This window comes from Carcharhinus amblyrhynchos, chromosome 31 (assembly GCF_965287045.1).
Source record: "Carcharhinus amblyrhynchos chromosome 31, sCarAmb.v2.hapA, whole genome shotgun sequence".
NCBI classification, from domain to species: Eukaryota; Metazoa; Chordata; class Chondrichthyes; order Carcharhiniformes; family Carcharhinidae; genus Carcharhinus; species Carcharhinus amblyrhynchos.
In genome coordinates, this window is record NC_137354.1 from 11031347 (window position 1) to 11049973 (window position 18627).

At 41.1% G+C, this 18627-nt stretch overlaps 1 protein-coding gene across 4 annotated transcripts in view; it reads left to right on the plus strand.

The window, feature by feature from the left end:
* parga (poly (ADP-ribose) glycohydrolase a) overlaps positions 1-18627 on the plus strand; it is a 152907-nt gene that overhangs the window by 71683 nt on the left and 62597 nt on the right. The window lies entirely within an intron of this gene.

Sequence of the window (18627 nt, forward strand, 5' to 3'; positions counted from 1 at the left end):
ATTTTATGAATGAAATCCTCAGCTGTGGAGAGAGAATAGCTAATGTTTCAATCCTGAATGACTCCTCATCAGACCTCATTTCTGCTGCCTAGCTTCAGCTGCAGTGCTCCAGCACAAGAAAGCACACATGAATGCCATTTAGACATGGGCGCACAGCTTCCCTGCTAGTGGTCAGAATTTTAACTGAGAGCTTGGCACTTGCGAAACATTAAACTCAATTAGTGAGTAGATGCAGATTGGCTGCAAGCCAAGACTTTTACAAATATAATTAATGCTTTCTGTAGTGTGCTGTAAGACTTTGAAACCTGAAAAAGTTATATCTATTGATGAATTTTTAGAGTGCATGTTTCTCATTTGTCGAATAAGTGATCACGTCTTTAAATACAGATAGTATCTACAATAGGTCAAATGATCAAGTTTCAGAGTCTCAACAGATTTTCTGCTGTCCAAACTCTCTCAGCTCCTCTAAGGTAAGTCATTTTGCTGTGGCTGTCAGAAAGAAATGTTTTCGTACATTTATTTTTAAATACAGCAGGTTATTTTTATATAAGACATTTAACAAAGAAAAATGGCAAAAGGTTATTCACAAAGACATGCGATGTGTTACCTGTAATGCCTACCATTTGCTTGTGTTGGAAGAATGTGATATGCAACCTGTTGGGCCACATGATGAAAATTTTTTCCTGCACCATCAAGTCCTACAATATCAAGCTGAACCACAGCTTCTGGCTCAAAGGCAGACTACTGTGTCACACAAGACCTCCTCACAATGATGTATAATAAAAAAGTTAATGCAGAACCAAAAGAAAAATTAAGAATGATTCAAGGTTTAGTGAAAGAAAAGGATTTCAATGAGAATCTTTGATTTTTTGGGGGGTGGTGGGAGGCAGAGGAACATCATAGAGCCAAAGTGGCTGAGGAGATGACTGCCAATGATGCGTTTTAAGGCAGATATTTTGAATGTAATATTTACTAAATAAATCTGCATCAAGCTTTGGTTCAAAATTAATGCTAGTTGATAAGCTATAAAAATGTATACCTGGAATACTTGCCTTGCCAAAATGTATTCTACAGGAGGTATAGTTAGCCTGTTATGAGAATGTTAGTGTGAGGCAATGAATCAGCACATCCTGGTACTCAAGACTCTGCGAGATTAGTTTCTTTTTGAGAAGTGAATTTCATTATGACCTCTCAATTTTATTTGCATATGACATTGCATTGTAGAAATGTCACAGGAACAGAGGGCTTAGGATCTGTGGTAAACCATTTAGCCCTTTGAGCCTCTTCTGCCATTCAGTAAGATCATTGCTGATCTGGTTATGATCTCAACTTCACTCAACTGTCTGCAACCCCCCCCCCCATCCTTATCTGTCTAACTCTGTCTTGAGTAAATACAATGACTCAGTCTCTACTGATTTCTGGGGAAGGGAATTCCATAGTCCAACGACCTTCTCTCATGTTGGAACTACCAACATGACCTTCGGGCCTGTGGCGGTGCTGCAACTTAAGGGGAGCAGCGATGGTGCTGCTTTTCAGCCAATATCTGGGCGAAGAGAAATGTATCTTGAAAGATTTGAGACTTCAGATGAGAAATTAATGTAGAAAGTAAACCCGAGGTGTCAGAGTGAGTTTACATAACTATTGACAGCTGAACTAATAACTGTCAACAGAGGATGATCAATTCAGCACAACATATTTCTTGGCTTCTGTCACAGCAGCAAGCAGTGTTTGGCTTATGAGATTTGTCACAAGACTACCTGAACAAAATTCATCATGAAGAGTTTCATTTTGCTTCATCTTGTATATAAAATAGATCAGATATTGAACTGAATTAAATGGGCATCATTTTTTAAAAGTTACTGAATGTTCAGTTCGTATAAAGAAACAGTTGAAGATTAAGTTGGAAAGTAATTTCTAAGCATATTTGGCTTCCAAAAACCTTTTACAATCTTACCAATAAAGTAATTCTAATGTTGGATTAATTAGGTAACGGTGCAGGTTCACTAGTACGCAGCCTTGGAATGAAGAAATTAAAATATGCAGACTTGAAAAGCTAGAACAGAGACAATTTGAATGCATGTGGACAAAGTTCTTTTTAAATTGACCAATAGGACAGAATTGATAAGAGACTGTTACTACTGATAGGTCTACAACAGAGGGATATAGATACAAGATTAAATGTATGTGATTTAGACCAGCGAGAAGGAGCTTTTTGGACATGGTTGTGAGGCTACAGGGTTGCATTAGCATTAATAACTAATACAGAATAAATTAGACATGTGGTTGAAGGAAAAGAGGATTAAGAATTATGTGAACTGTGTGAGCAGTCACAGTCTGTGTGGAGTTTGCACGTTTTCCCCATTCTGCATGGGTTTCCTCCCACAGTCCAAAGATGTGCAGGTTAGGTGGATTGGCCACGCTAAATTGCCTTTTAGTATTGGGGGACTAGCTAGGGTAAATGCATGGGATTATGGGGATAGGGCCCAGGTGGGATTGTGGTTGGTGCAGGCTCGACGGGCTGGGTGGCCTCCTTCTGCACTGTAGGATTCTATGATTCTAAATAGGGTTAGGCTGTTTGCTTGTGTGGAAGGCAGACACCAACAAAGATTGTCAGGCAACATCTGTGGAGATGGAAAGAGTTAATGCTTTGGGCGATGTCCTGGGCTCATTTCTGATGTAATCAACCTGGAATGTTAACTTTGTATTTCTCTCCACAAGCATAGAGGATTCTGGGCTTTATAAATAGGATATAGGAAGAGTTGGGAGAGCTTTCTGCATCTGGAAGTACAAAGTTCAGATGTACTGTAGGCAAGGAATTTTGCAATGGCTGGAACCTATCTAATTCACTCCCATTATAAAGTACGATGTGGAGATGCTGGCGTTGGACTCGGGTGAGCGCAGTGAGATGTCTTACAACACCAGGTTAAAATCCAACAGATTTATTTGGTATCATGAGCTTTCAGAGCACTTCTCCTTCATCAGGTGAGTGAAGAGTTGGGATCACAAATTGGCATATATAGACCCAGTTGCAAGATTATGGTTGGAATGTGAGTCTTTACAGGTCCAAACAATGCGAATGGAGAGAGGGATAATCACAGGTTAAGGAGGGGTGAATTAAGATGATGAGTGGGATGGATAGGATAGAGGTGGAGAGACTCTTCCCGCTCAGAAAGGACAGTAGGACTAGGGGGCACAGCCTCAAGATAAAGGGGGGGCGGTTTAGAACGGAGTTGAGGAGGAACTCCTTCACTCAAAGGGTGGTGAATCTTTGGAATTCTCTGCCCGTTGAGGTGGTGGAGGCTGCCTCGCTAAATATTTTTAAGACGCGGGTTGATGGGTTTTTGATAAGCGAGGGGATTAAGGGTTATGGGGAGAGGGCGGGAATGTGGAACTGAGCCACGACAGATCAGCCATGATCTTATTGAATGGCGGGGCAGGCTCGAAGGGTTAGATGGCCTACTCCTGCTCCTATTTCTTATGTTCTTATGTTAGGACAGTTGGTAGGATTTGGCAAGCCCAGGGCAAACGGTGAGGGTTACACATAGTGTGACATGAATCCAAGATCCCGATTGAGGCCGTCCTCATGCGTGCAGAACTTGGCTATCAGTTTCTGCTTGATGATTCTGTGTTGTGTGTCTGAATGTAAGCTTAATTTGTGGCACATGGTCGGGGGAAGATACAGAAGGAAGCCATTTTTGTGATCAGGTTACATACTTCTCTAAAATCAATGAATACTACAGACATATAGCAGCATTCTGTGTGGTTAGCAGAAAGAAGCAGCTGCTTGGCTTTGTGAGTCAGTACACACCGAATGTGATAATGAAGTATGTTCATTGTTTGTGAATTTGCCCTTCCTGTTGTTTCACTGGACTATATTCTACAAATAAAAAACTGAGGAGCAATTTGAAAGAGATCTTCCAGATTATGGTAAAGATTTGATGGAGTAGATGTAGAGAAGATTTTTCTTGTGGGGGAAATCAGAACGAGGGACCAAACATACAATTGCTAATAAATCCAGTAAAGAATTCAAGAGACACTTTACTTGGAGAGTGAGATTTTATACCACTGGGAATAGTTAGCGTAGCTAGTATAGGCATTTTAAAGAGAAGCTAGATAAACACAGAGAAAAGAATAGGAGAATATGTTGATTGGGTTAGATGAGGAAGCGTGGGAGGAGGTTGGTGTAGACCATAAAGTGGAGATGCCGGCATTGGACTGAGATGAACACAGTAAGAAATCTCACAACACCAGGTTAAAATCCAGCAGGTTTATTTGGTAGCACAAGCCACTAGCTTTCGGAGCGCTGCTTCTTCATCAGGTAAGTGGGATGTTGTTTGTGAACAGAACTCCCACTTACCTGATGAAGGAGCAGCACTCCGAGAGCTAGTGGCTTGTGCTACCAAAAAACCTGTTGGACTTTAACGTGGCATTGTAAGATTTCTTACTGTGCGGACCATAAACACAGACGTGGACCTGTTAGATCAAGTGGCCTCCTCCATTGCTGTAAATACTTAATTATTCTTATTTTACATATATTCTGTAAGTTTGAGTAGGCATTGCAAACCATGTCTGGATTTGTTCAAGCTTCAAACAAAATGTTAGGATCTACATAGAGACTGATAACTTTTCAAAAGTAATTTAAACATTCAGTTAATAGCTTGAAAAAAGATGACACAATAAGATTTCATGTTTTAAAACATTTACTGCAACAAACAGCTAAAACACTGAGCAAAAAAGAAGGATCTAGATAGGCTGGGCGAATGGGCCAGGAAATGGCAAATGGAATTTAATGTTGGCAAGTGTGAGGTGGTCCACTTTGGTAGGAAGAATGGTAGGAAGGACTATTACTTACGTGGCGAAAAACTGCAGCAGGCGACGGTGCAGAGGGACCTCGGGGTCCTTGTGCATGAATCGCAAAAACCCAGCTTGCAGGTGCAGCGGGTGGTCAGGAAGGCGAATGGGATGCTGGCCTTCATAGCGAGGGGGATTGAATATAAAAGTAGGGAGGTCTTGCTGCAGCTGTATAGGGCATTGGTGAGGCCGCAGCTGGAGTATTGTGTGCAGTTTTGGGCGCCGCACCTGCGCAAGGATATTTTGGCCCTGGAGGGAGTGCAGAGGAGGTTTACTAGGCTGATACCGGAGTTGAGGGGATTGAGCTATGAGGAGAGGCTGAATAAACTAGGCTTGTACTCGTTAGAGTTTAGAAGAATGAGGGGAGATCTCATTGAGACGTATAAGATGATGAATGGGATGGATAGGATAGAGGTGGAGAGACTCTTCCCGCTCAAAAAAGACAGTAGGACTAGGGGGCACAGCCTCAAGATAAAGGGGAGGCGGTTTAGAACGGAGTTGAGGAGGAACTTCTTCACTCAAAGGGTGGTGAATCTCTGGAATTCTCTGCCCGTTGAAGTGGTGGAGGCTGCCTCGCTAAATATTTTTAAGAAGCGGGTTGATGGGTTCTTGATAAGAGAAGGGATTAAGGGTTATGGGGAGAGGGCGGGAAAGTGGAACTGAGCCACGACAGATCAGCCATGATCTTATTGAATGGCGGGGCAGGCTCGAAGGGCTAGATGGCCTACTCCTGCTCCTATTTCTTATGTTCTTATGTTCTTATGTATGTAAAATTCTCTACTTGCTGGAAATCTGAAATAAGAACGAAGTGCTGGAAAAACTGAACAGGTCTGACAGCATCTATGGAGAGGGAAACAGTTAACGCTTTGAGTCTGAAAGGACTCATTGGAAATGAAGAGAAGTAGAAATGTGATGGGTTTTATGCTGTTGAAAAAGGAGGGAAGATCAGGTAGAACCAAAAGAAAGGTCAGGAATGGGTGACGGAGATTAAATGACACAGATGTCATGGAACAAAAGGCAAAGGGAGTGATAATGGTGGTGATAAATAAACAAATTGTTGGTTCAGTGTAGATGTCTACAGCAGAATAATGGTCAGCTGTGTCTGAAAACAAGATAAAAATTGCACATGGGTGTGGAGGGGGCAAAATGGAGAACTGAGTTCACAGCCTAAAGTCACTGAACTCAATGTTTGAGTCCAGAAGGCTATAAAGTGCATAATCATAAGATGTTTTTCTAACTTGCGTGGGGCTTCAGTGGATTGAAGAAAGACTTGAGAAAACATTTCTTTTTGTTGGCAGCTTGTGCTTTAAACCACAGAAAATGGTGTTCCCATTTAGTGTTATCACCCTGTGCACTCGTCCACAGAATCTCAGTCCACAGTTGATTCCAATGAGTTCGTGCTTCATTGTTTCGTTTCACCAAGTAATAATTTAGAGTCAGCATCCCCAGTCACTTTCCTCAGTTTTTGGAGAATTTCACAAATCCACCATCTGCAGTAAAGTTTGTTCCTTTGATTCTTCTTCTTCCTGCAATGCTAGGACGAATCTCCCAGAATCTTTGGGAGATTCATCAGAATCTTTTCAACTAGACACTACTTCCCTCTCATATCTGGCTGTGCTGGCTCACAAAGCCAAACAGCTGCTGCTTTCTGCTAAACACACAGAAAGCTTGCCATATGTCTGGTATTCGTTGATTTTTAGGGAAGCATGTTACCTGATCTCAAAAATGGCTTCCTCTGTATCTTCCCTGGCAATGTGCAACATATTAACCTTACATTCAGGCAGAAATGCTGATTCGCTATTCTTGATTCTAACTTCTTTTTCATCTTAGATGTAAATAGACGTTTAAAGCACAACCATTTACAATCTGATACCTACAAACACCTTTCTAGGATTTTGAGAGACTCAGGATGTGCTCATTGTAAACTTGGCCTCTTGTCATTTTCTACAGGTATAAATACCTTGCACCACCTTCTCAGTAAAACAATCTAAGCCTACCTTTGATCTCTAGCAATCAGACAGTCCAGGCTTACTGTCAGGCAGATGGTAGAATAGATCATATGATCCTAAATTTAAAGCTATGGTCCCAAGATATAACATAAGAACATAAGAAATAGGAGCAGGAGTAGGCCATCTGGCCCTTCGAGCCTGCCCTGCCATTCAATAAGATCATGGTTGATCTGTCGTGGCTCAGTTCCACATTCCCGCCCTCTCCCCATAACCCTTAATCCCCTCTCTTATCAAAAACCCATCAACCCGCGTCTTAAAAATATTTAGCGAGGTAGCCTCCACCACTTCAACGGGCAGAGAATTCCAGAGATTCACCACCCTTTGAGTGAAGAAGTTCTTCCTCAACTCCGTTCTAAACCGCCCCCCCTTTATCTTGAGGCTGTGCCCCCTAATCCTACTGTCCTTTCTGAGCGAGAAGAGTCTCTCCACCTCTATCCTATCCATTCCATTCATCATCTTGTACGTCTCAATGAGATCTCCCCTCATTCTTCTAAACTCTAACGAGTACAAGCCTAGTTTATTCAGCCTCTCCTCATAGCTCAACCCCCTCAACTCCGGCATCAGCCTAGTAAACCTCCTCTGCGCTCCCTCCAAGGCCAAAATATCCTTGCGTAAGTACGGTGCCCAAAACTGCACACAGTACTCCAGCTGCGGTCTCACCAAAGAAAGAAGTTAGTGATGAAAGTTTGTTTTCACTTAATATAAAATGTAAAGAAGTAGTTTATTTATTGGTCACAAGTAGGCTTGCATTCACACTGCATTGAAGTTATTGTGAAAATCCCCCAGTCTGTTTGGGTACACTGAGGGAGAATTTTAGCATGGCCAATTCACTTAACTACATCTTTTGGACTGTGGAAGGAAACCGGAGCACCCAGAGGAAACCCGCACAGACGGGGGAAGAATATGCAACGCCACACAATGACCCAAGCTGGGAATCAAACCTGGGTCCCTGGTGCTATGAGGCAGCAATGCTAACCACTGCGCCACCATGCTGCCTGATACAAAACTACAATAAAGTTTAGCCCCTGACTCTGTAGGCTTCCCGAGTTATAAACTGCAACCTAAAATGGGTTTTAGAATATTTACCTAAATTAATCATGCATTTGATGTCCAATACCTTCCGTAATCTAAAACTTCATGGATAATCATGCACATGCTCTCTTCGTAATATAAGCAAACCAATCCTACTGAGTTGAGGGAGTAATTTCTGCTGCAAATGGGTATTATTCTACATTAATCTTAATTGTCTGCAGCTGTTGTCTGATGACCTATAACACAAAAAGAGATCATAATTTGTTATTTGTCAAAGAAACACTTAGAAGCCCCAAAGCTGGTTATCATGTAAATAAAAAAGAAATAGCAAGGAAGAGTCTCATTCACAAGAGATTTTTTTTTTATAATGGCGATTAAAAGGACGTGTTAAAAAGAATGGGATGTCCTGGTGTTTCTATGATGGAAGTACATCACACACCAACAGGGGGAAAATAGCCTGACTGCCTTGATTGTGTGTACCTCTTCAGAACTCAAAATATCCATTGCAAACATAGCGTAACATTGAGCTTTTTAAGAAATGTAGGTGCGCAAAATTTGTTAACCAGTAGGATAGCATTGAAGCCGTCATAGCTGTTTTTCCAGGTTTTGCATCAACTCAAGAATACCTCCTGTTCACAAATTTAATAAGAAGTCTCACAACACCAGGTTAAAATTCAACAAGTTTATTTGGTAGCATGAGCTTTAGGAGGGCTGCTCCTTCATCAAGTGAGTGATTTAAGAACATAAGAACATAAGAAATAGGAGCAGGAGTAGGCCATCTGGCCCTTCGAGCCTGCCCCGCCATTCAATAAGATCATGGCTGATCTGTCGTGGCTCAGTTCCACTTTCCCGCCCTCTCCCCATAACCCTTAATCCCCTCTCTTATCAAAAACCCATCAACCCGCTTCTTAAAAATATTTAGCGAGGCAGCCTCCACCACTTCAACGGGCAGAGAATTCCAGAGATTCACCACCCTTTGAGTGAAGAAGTTCCTCCTCAACTCCGTTCTGAACCGCCCCCCCTTTATCTTGAGGCTGTGCCCCCTAGTCCTACTGTCTTTTTTGAGCGGGAAGAGTCTTTCCACCTCTATCCTATCCATCCCATTCATCATCTTATACGTCTCAATGAGATCTCCCCTCATTCTTCTAAACTCTAACGAGTACAAGCCTAGTTTATTCAGCCTCTCCTCATAGCTCAACCCCCTCAACTCCGGTATCAGCCTAGTAAACCTCCTCTGCACTCCCTCCAAGGCCAAAATATCCTTGCGCAGGTGCGGCGCCCAAAACTGCACACAGTACTCCAGCTGCGGCCTCACCAATGCCCTATACAGCTGCAGCAAGACCTCCCTACTTTTATATTCAATCCCCCTCGCTATGAAGGCCAGCATCCCATTCGCCTTCCTGACCACCTGCTGCACCTGCAGGCTGGGTTTTTGCGACTCATGCACAAGGACCCCGAGGTCCCTCTGCACCGTCGCCTGCTGCAGTTTTTCGCCACGTAAGTAATAGTCCTTCCTACCATTCTTCCTACCAAAGTGGACCACCTCACACTTGCCAACATTAAATTCCATTTGCCATTTCCTGGCCCATTCGCCCAGCCTATCTAGATCCTTCTGCAGACTCTCCACACCCTCCACACAATTTGCCTTTCCCCCAATCTTGGTGTCATCAGCAAATTTCGACACCCTACACTCGGTTCCCTCCTCCAGATCATCTATATAAATGGTAAATAGCTGAGGCCCCAGCACCGACCCCTGGGGCACCCCACTAGTCACCAACCGCCAATCCGAATAGCACCCATTGACCCCCACTCTCTGCCTCCTATTTGACAACCAATCCTCTATCCACGCTAACACCCTACCCCCAACTCCATGTCCTCTGACCTTCTGCAGTAACCTCTTGTGAGGTACCTTATCAAATAAGGTACCTTATTTAGTGGTTATAGAAATAAAGAAGAACAATAACTTGTATTTATACTTATACAGCATCATTAATATAGAGTAACATCCCAAGGTATTTCACAGGAGCACTATAAAATAACGTGCGATTGAGCTACTTAAATTATTAGGTCAGATGTCCTAAGATTTGGTCAAAGATGTGGGTTTTAAGGAGTGTCTTCAAGGAAAAAAAGTGATAGAGGCAGAGAGATGCCAGGAGGAAATTCTAGCGCTTGCATTGTAATTGGGAGAGGACAAGAAGCCTAAATTAGAGGAATGCAAATACCTTGGAAGGTTGTGGGGTCAAAGGAGGTTAGAGATAAGGAGGGACAAGGCTGTGAGGGGATTTGAAAATAAGGATGAGCATTCTGAAATCAAGATGTTGCTTGACCAGGAGTCAGTGTAGATCAGTGAGCATTCATTGGGGTGATGGAGAAACGGGACCGGCTAAAAACAAAAAATAAGGCAGCAAAGTTTTGGATGACCTCAAGTTTATGCAAGGTAGAATGTGGACGGTCAGCTTGGGAGTACATTGGAATAGCCAAGTCTGGAGGTAACAAAGAGCTGAGACAGGGACTAGATTGGACGACGTTACGGCGTTGGAAATAGGTCATCTTAAGGTTACAATTCCAGCTGGTGTTGTTGTTGGGCAGGTCAGATACTAGGGTGGAACTAGGCCTGATAGATCCTAACTTTTTTTTGTTTAGAAACATGGACAGTGGCTACTGGACAGTCATAATCTGCTGATGAATTTTTAACAAAAGAAAATATTAATTAAACAAGAAAAGATGAACCATATTAGGGCAGCATTTTCTCTTTTGATATATTACACTAATCCTTCATCCACACTAACTTTATAGATAGATACAAATTTGTAAGGGTAACACAAGTTGCAAAATCTGTTTAATATTCTAATGTTCACAGTAAGTACACAGTCCAGTAAACCAATTGGTGACCTGTGGTCAGACACACCAGGCTCTGAAACTAAGTGACAGATGTCATTCAAAGCAGATGCTGTGGATCTCTCATCAACTCCTTCCAGACACTTGCATAGCTGATGCTAAGTGATCATCTGGATAAAATGTTTCCTGGTTCCAGTGGAGAGTTTCCCTTTGAGAAAGATGTTATGGAGCTTTCTTTTTATTCATTTGTGGGACATGGGCGTCACTGGCTGGGTCAGCATTTGTTGCCCATCCCTAGTTGCCCAAGAGAAGGTGGTGATGAGCCGCCTCCTGAATCGTCACAGTCCATATGCTGACCCACAATGTCATTCGGATGGGATTCCAGGATTTTGACCCAGTGACTGCAAGGGAACAGCGCTATATTTCCAAGTCAGGAAAGTGAGCGGCTTGGAGGGAAAATGGCAGGTGGTGGTGGTGTTCCCGTGTATCTGTTGCCCATGTTCTTCTAGATGGAAGTGGTTGTGGGTTTGGAAGGTGTTGTCTAAGGATCTCTGGTGAATTGCTGCAGTGCATCTTGTAAGTAGTACACACTGCTGCTACTGATGGTGGCGGGAGCGAATGTTTGTAGATGTGGTGTGAATCAAGTGGGCTGCTTTATCCTGGATGGTGTCAAGCTTCGTGAGTATTGTTGGAGCTGCACCTATCCAGGCAAGTGGAGGGTATTCCATTACACTCCTAACTTGTGTCTTGTAGATGGTGGATGGGCTTTGCGGAGTCAGGAGGCGAGTTATTCGCCACAGTATTCGTAGCCTCTGACCTGCTCTTGTAGCCACTGTGTTTATGTGGTGAGTCCACTTCAGTTTCTGGTCAGTGGTAACCCCAAGCATGTTGACAGTGAGGGATTCAGTGATGGCAACACCATTGAATGTCATGGGGCAATGATTAGAGAATCTCTTATTGGTGATGTTCATTGTCTGGCATTTGCATGGCGCAAATGTTACTTGCCACTTGTCAGCACAAGCCCAGATATTGTCCAGAATTTGTTGCATTTGAACATGGACTGCTGCGGTATCTGAGAAGTCAAGAGTGGTGCTAAACGTTGTGCAATCATTGGCAAATGTTCCCACTTCTGTCCTTACGATGGAGAGAAGGTAATTAATGAACCAGCTGAAGATGGTTGGGCCTAGGACACTACCCTGAGGGACTCCTGCAGTGATGTTCTGGAACTGATGTTCTGGAACTGACTCTCCACAACCACAACTATCTTCCTGTGTACCTGGTATGGCCCCAGCCACCCCACCACCACCGCCACCACCGATTCTGGTTTTGCTAGGGCTTCTTGATGCCACTCTTAGTAGTTTTGCTCTCCCATAGCTCTGGAGTCAAGAACACATTTGAATTTCATAATACACGTAGTGAAAAGTAGAAGCCACTTTCTGACACCTGTTTAACTTCCTTTTTCATCTCCTTTCTTGCGACTGTTCTTTGACAGAACATTCGGGAAGATTGTTTTCCGTGGGGCACTGTTGCAAGACACAGCGTGTAACAACAACTATCCATGCAACACTCAAAGTGGAAAATGGCTCAGAGTCGTGAATGTCTGCAGATCAAATTAAGAGAGCAGAAACAAGACTTTTAATGCGTACTCTTATGTCTTCTGATTCCCATTATAAATAATCATGCATTAGAATCAAACTCTGGAGCTACATCAAGCTTAAAGTTTTCCACATGGCTGGTAGACTGATAGATTGTTACTCAGTACATGACTAGTGTAGCAGTGAATGTGGCATCCTGAGATATATATTCACATCTTGGCTCTTTACAGATAAGATAACAACAAAACACTTATACAGACTTGTAATTCCCATTGTTTTCTATTCAAACAAATGGATTTTGCCAAACTACGTTATCTGAAGCAACTCTGCGGGTCCGAGGTTCTGCTCCTCAGACTACTTACACTGGTGGCTACCTTTTGGGCAAACTCTGTGGCTTGTCTAGCCAATGCATAGGACGTTTTGCTGATTATCTTCACAGATACAAGTGTTAGTGGGCTTTACAGCAAAGTATTTTCATAGGACTTGAATTCACCACTTCTACTCATCATCTACTCAGCCCAGAGGAAAGTCTTGAACCAGATTTTTTGTTTCTTTCTTGGAGATCAGTGGATATTGTGTATTTTTGTTGTATTAACTGAAATGGCCATCCATCTTTTCCAGTGCTGGTTTCCTTCATTTGAGGATTTAATAGCAAAGGAAAACAAAGGTATATACCATGATTTTAGATGAAAGTCAATGCTATCATGACAGTTTTTGAGCCATATTTAAGAGATGCGAGCCCTGTCCTGTCAGCTTGGATCGGGAATGTCTCAACTTGTTGAGACTCCGAATTGGACTTGTTTTTATTCCAATTCAATCAAATCAGAAAAAAAGAGATCCAAGTGTACTTTCTAGTATTTTTTGAATGGGGACCCAAGTACATTTACTTTTTTGTTGCATATATTGAATAAAGTAACCAAATGAAATTGAACAGTAGTGCTAAATAGGTTCAAAATAACGAATTAAAGAACAGTGCTGTAGGAAATAATCTGTGCTGATTTTATTTGTTCTCTTACTCTCCTCTTCTGCTTTTGTTCATAGAGACTGACAGTGCTGTGTTTTTGTCATTGTCCTGTCTGCAGCAGAATAGTTCAGACTCTGATTATCCAAGTAGAGGAATATATTCGATTACCATTGATGCAGCTGCTGCACACTGACAGTGAAAAGGTCAGAGACTAGTTGTGGGTGGCCTTCATGGTGTGCTTCTCGAGTTAATTGAATTACATGTAAAGCATTCTGATGTAAGGCAGTGCCAAAAAGACATTAGTGTCTTCAAAAAGTACAGCACTGCCGTGTGTTTTAAAAAAATTAATCCAAATTTGAATGTGGTGTGGAATATTTTGTTTGATTTATAGTCCCAGTAATTGCTTGAGTGCATGCTTTCCCATTTAAACATTTGACTTCTGCTTCTATATGTAGGAAACACATTGACCCCTGATTACCAATGACGAAGCTAAATTTTGTCATTGCTCTTGAGTATTCTGGCCAGCATCAGTCATCTGGTATTTGCACAGAACTTGTAACATTGTGCTTTTACCTCCCCAACTCTACAGATGACGTGCACTATGTTCAACATTGTCTCTGCCTGATTGGGAAATCTTACTGTAGTCTATTTTAATAAATCGCTGGCTCCAAAATATCCTCAAAACTGTCTGCATTGGATGGAAATTGCAAGGAAATGGAAAAGACATTGTGTGGGATTGAACATTCTGGTTGGTCATTAAAACAGCAGAACAAAAATTGAATGTTGCACTGTTACCTATCCTGCAGTGCCAAATTTAGGAGTGCTTCATGCAGCATGACTATTGCCATCCTTACCAATGCATAATTGCTTTTTAAATTAATTGCAATAATACTTCAGGAATTGTATAAACCCAACCCAAATTGGCCATCACTTGTAATTTTTTTCATATCCTTTCTCTTGGCCAAAGCAGAAAATTTGCAATTTGGGACTCAGTTGTACAAATCATAGTTTAAGTTTATTTATTAATGTTGCAAGTAGACTTACAGTAACACCGTAATGATGTTACTGTGAAAATCCCCTAGTCGCCACACTCCGGAGCCTGTTCGGGTACACTGAGGGAGAATTTATCATGGCCAGTGCACCTAACCAGCACGTCTTCTGGACTGTGGGAGGCACCCGGAGGAAACCCACATCGGACAAAACCCACGATTAAAATAGTTGTGACTTCAGTCCAGAAAGCTTGGGATCAAACCACTTCTGGATTGTAGAACTTTCTGGATTGTAGAATGACATTGGAATGCCGAACCACAAATGTGAAAATACTGTAGATACAAATATTCTCCTGAAATGATTATAAAACATTATAAACAAAAATAAAAATTGTTCTTGAAACCATGGGCGGTATTTTCCGGCAACGCTCATCCTGGAACCAGAAAATCCAGGCCAAGGTCGGTGGACTGAACCATGGTATCTCACTTGTCCGCTACGATTCCCATGGCAGGCAGAAGGTGAAAACTTTCCATAGTTCTCCACTCACAAAGTACTGTACTAAAACAATGCTGATGACATTGAGGGAACAGTTGGATCCGATCAAAAATGTTCTGAACAGCTCATGTTTCTGAGTAATAGTCTGCCAACTGGAGAGGTTGCAGTGTAATGCCAAAAAGTAATGACACGTTTTGTTTTATCGTCTGCTCATTTGCAGACATCTCCATCTATTATATAGAGACCTTTGTAATTGTTGCTGACACAAGAACACCAGACTTAGGAGCAAGAATAGTCTATTTAGATCTTCCAGCTTGTTCCTCCATTCAATGAGAACATGGCTGATCTAGTTATGGTCCCAATTCTACTTTTCTGTCTGCCATAGGAAGTTTGCAATTGCCGAAATGTTTTATCATTACAGTATTGGCATTGGCTGTTCACAGCGAGCAACATGCAAGCATGTAAATTAATGGTTAACAGAAAATTGGCCTCTTTATGTTGTTCAGTGAACTAAATTGGACTACGCTGTTTCAATGAGCCTTGAAAGAAAGATAAATGCTGTAATACTTCTAATTTAGTTCACAACTTTGTCTGCAGTCTGTACATTAGTTTACTTCATTCTGTGGAATAGGAGCAATATAGTGGGGAGATAAGTTGGAATTGTATCACAGTTTGCTGTATTAAGTGCAGGCCACGTGGATTGGCATTACTAAATTGTCCCTTAGTGTGCCCAATATATAAGTTAGATGGATTAGACATGGTAAATACCTGAGGTTACAGGGACAGGATGGTAGAGGGGGACTGGGTAAGATAATCTGTCTTGAGAGTACAGATTGAATGTAGACTCAGTGGACCAAATGGCCTCCTCTGCAGTGTAGTGATTCCATGAAACAGGAGGCAAAAGTCTGAAGAGCAAGTTGTGATTTCATGATGACCCAGTGATTGGTTAAGAGTGAGTTTTTTTACTATTAGGTTTAGCTGGCTTACACTGGGGTCTCTGCTAACTGCTTAAGATCTCAAATGCACAGACACCCCACAGCCAAGAATATAAAGGGGACTATTGGCTGTGGTTGTACTGTGCAGTTAATTTGAGATTTCAAGCTACAGGTTGCATTTCATTGATGGTAAGATGTTTCATTTCCTTCTGCAGGGATGTTTCTTGCAACTCAGCAGCTTGCCCCAGCATCGCTATGATATTAAAAATGAACAATGTCATATGTAGGCCAAACCTATCGGTTTCCTTCTAGGAATGGCAATATGAACAAGTTGAGCTTTTTAGGACAATTTCACTTTGTGTGATTTTAATTTCTTGTGACATTCCATGAATTTTCACAATTATTGGATTTTGTTTCACAAATTAATATGTTGTGAGATGTTTGCCATCTCCAAGTTGTTGATTCAGTGCATGGAAGGACAGTCTGCGATTCTGGAATCTTTCTTGTTTATCAACTCACATTCAGCTCCCAAACTTTTACAGTTGGATTTCATTGATGTGGAAAAAGCCTAAAAGTAATTAAGTCAAGAAATGTTTTTATCACACGACTCATGGTTTCAAATTATTATTTTAACGAAAAATATCATTGTACTGTGAATAATCGATTTGAGTAGTACACTTGTGTGGCACACCATCATTACAAATTTGCCTTTGGTTCAAGGTTTTAAGGTTGTGACTATTATTGTTTCTAATGTAGCGGAGATGATAAATTATTCAGAATGTGCTATTAAGAATTTTTTTATCATGAGAATCAATAGCTGAAAATATGTTTTAATTTACTTATCTTAAGCTAAAGATGACTTTACTCACAGCATAATAGTTTTAAGAAGTCCAAAAACACGACATTGAGAGTTAGGTCTATTTTAATTTCATTTATTTTTCTATTGATACGTAAGTTTGATACATGTATTCTGTTTACTACATATGCAAATTATACATTCTATCAGAGCCACTTAGCAGATTGCAATGTATTGGATTTAGATATGCCAAATTTTGCATCTCCCAGTATTTTTTTATTTTAGGTAAACCTCATACACGGAGTGTCTTCTGGTAGGGAATGTTGCGAACTCTGATCTGGCCTCAGTCACTAGATTAGTTTGAAAACTTGTTTGCTTCAGAAGCACAGAAGGAATAGCTTCCTTCTCAACCTATAAAAATCTTTGCATGGGTCAGAATGGCACCTCAAAGTTTGTCACGCAGGCTCCCATTTGTGTGAGGGACTTTCCTGAAGGAGATTCACATTATTGAACCACCTCTCTCCCCCCCCACCAAAACCCCATCCCAGTTCAGCATCAAGTTATATTAATATCAGGCCTTTAAAGTAATAAAACTTCCTAGTGTGCTCCACCCTGTTATCATCAAACGAAGGTTGACACCGAGCAGCTCAAGGAGTTGTTGGAGTAGATGATCAATAATTTGGTCGAAGAAGTGAGTTTTAAAAGGAGGGCCTTACAGAAGGAAAGAGTGGTGGAGCGGTTCCAGAGCTTTACTCAAGTGGAAACAAAAATGGCTGTGTAATAGTTTTCTGTTATTTAAATTTTAAGTAAAAGAGATATCTTTAAAATTAACGGGCCATTTTTAGACAATCTATATATTTAAAGAAGAATTTTAATAGCTGCGTGCTGAGTCTTTTCAAAGAATTACAAGATGCTGCTTATAAAACTTGAATCATTTTGAGATAAATGCAAAAAGTAACAGGGAAGTCATATTTGACCAATGCAATTAAAACAAAACTTGTCATTAAAATGATTGAAAATAAACCATTTAGCATAATTAAAAAGCATCAAAATCCAGTCATCAACTGAGTAATTTCTTGCATAATTAGATTAATCCATTAATAATTAAAAGATGTAAATCACTTCAATGAGAATTGGTAAAATAGAAAATGGTTTCTTTAAGAGAGCATGATACTTAATTGAAAGTGCACTGAAGACTTCAGTGTATGGAGCAGCATGAATATGTTTAGTGTCCGCGGGAAAGCAAATTGAAAATTATTTTTCCCTTAAGATATAATGTGTAACAGCGAACAACAGAAGGAAAGTACAAGCACATCGATAATCCATGAACAACCTGAAATAGTTTTGCCACTGTACTAATTCTTAGATAAGCTATTGGGATTCCCCAGGTAGCTTTGGTACCCTGTATCAAAAAAAACCGGTTTGTCACGAGGCACATAGCAGTTCATCGGCCTGACGAAAAGCACGTCACTTTAGCTTGGCAGTAGAATCAGTCCTGTACTAGTCTCAGCTTTCAGAAATGATATCTGTCGCCTGAAGGACTTTTACTGCATCAGCCTAGATTTAGCAATTCAATTCCCAACCTTGTTATTTGAAAGGCTCTGAGAGTGATATTTATATCTGGGAACAATGACATGATGTAGAAAGCAGCTAACTAAGCCGGGTAGTCGAGTAAGAGCACGGGTACTTGTCCTACAATAGATTAGCATTTACTTAGCAAAAGGAACAAAAGACATTGAGTATTGCATTCAGGGCTTTCAGAGTGGACCATTATACTATTTTGAATACTGCTTGAGGGATTAAATCATTTGAAATAAAATTGAACATGAAGGTACACAATTCGTTAAGAATTTCCTGTTTGCAAAGATTTTTTGAAAAGAATGTGACCAGTGAGGAGTAAAGAGATGAGAATTAATGTGTATTTCTTTGTTGCAATATTGAGCTTCCTTTGTCACAATTTGGAGTACAGTTCCAGTGCTCATGTTCCATTTCATTACAATATTCAAGATTGCTGCGGCCACAACCATTTACTTAACCATTTTGACTATGTGGGCTAAGTGAGAAATGTCTTCAGATATTAACATAAATTTAATTTTATTACCACTTTTCTCCCCCCCCCCCT